Here is a 1,188-nt window from a genome sequence, read left to right as displayed (position 1 = left end):
AACAGCCAACTGCCCAACACTACAATAGCCAACAACAATGCAAACCAGCGACAGACTGCAGACAGCACAGCCAGTGATTTTCATACAGAGCGCTACGTGGCGTTACCAATAAAAAAACCTAAACAGCATACTTACAATGGTTAGATAAAATATTATCCATTGGTTGGCTATACAAGCAACCACATAAAACTTCAGTTTATTTAGGAGACTGTTGTGATTCACAAAATCACGTGACTGAGGTAGATCGCAGAAAATACTAATCAGCGCTAATTTATTATTTAATGGTTGCAAAATCTTGTGAGTGAACATGTAAATGGCATTCTCAGTAGAGCAATCCTTCTTAAACCCAAACTATGATTTGTTGAGGATAGTATATTGTTCTAGAATATCTCCGTCCGAACAGGCCTTGGAAGGCCCAACGGCACCGACCGGCTGCCTGGTCATCCTCAACCCACAGGCGTCACGGGATGTGGATATGGAGGCGCATGTGGTCAGCCCACCGCTCTACCGTCCGTATGTCACTTTACGAGACCGGAGCCACCACTTCTCAATCAAGTAGCTCCTCATTTTGCCTCAAAAGGGCTGAGTGCACCCCGCTTGCCAACAGCGCTCGGCAGACCAGACGATCACCCATCCAAGTGCTAGCCCAGCCCGACAGCGCTTAATTTCGGTGATCTGACGGGAACCGGCGTTACCACTGCGGCAAGGCCGTTGGCAGAATACTTCACCTTCTCAAAAATTTTGAAAAAATATCAGCAGTGAAACAGATGGTTAGTTATTGACGTCTCTCTTATCATCTTTTTTAAAGAGGTGGCTTAGAAAACGGCCGCAGTATGTAACAGGCGTGAGTACAGCGTGGTGTCACACATGAGTGGGATGATGGCGAGAGAAGGAAGAGAGTGAAACCCTGTGTCGCCACATAGCCTTCTGTCAACAGTGTCGACCGAGCGAGGTGGCGCAGTAGTTAGCACACTGGACTCACATTCGGGAGGACGACGGTTCAAACCCGCGTCCGGCCATCCTACCTCTGTGGCCGTGCGGTTCTAGGCACTTCAGTCCGGATCCGCGCGACCGCTACGGTCGCAGGTTCGAATCCTGCCTCGGGCATGGATGTGTGTGATGTCCTTAGGTTAGTTAGGTTTAAGTAGTTCTAAGTTCTAGAGGACTGATGACCACAGATGTTGTTAA

General features: G+C 48.5%; 1 pseudogene; it reads right to left on the bottom strand.

Moving 5' to 3' along the window:
* Positions 1-598: 598 nt before the first annotated feature.
* On the bottom strand, positions 599-716 carry LOC126476085 (5S ribosomal RNA; annotated as a pseudogene).
* Positions 717-1,188: the final 472 nt, after the last annotated feature.

Source organism: Schistocerca serialis, chromosome 4 (genome assembly GCF_023864345.2).
Source record: "Schistocerca serialis cubense isolate TAMUIC-IGC-003099 chromosome 4, iqSchSeri2.2, whole genome shotgun sequence".
In the NCBI taxonomy this organism is placed as follows: Eukaryota; Metazoa; Arthropoda; class Insecta; order Orthoptera; family Acrididae; genus Schistocerca; species Schistocerca serialis.
The sequence above is the reverse complement of the archived record's forward strand: the minus strand, read 5'-3'. Positions and strand labels throughout refer to the sequence as shown.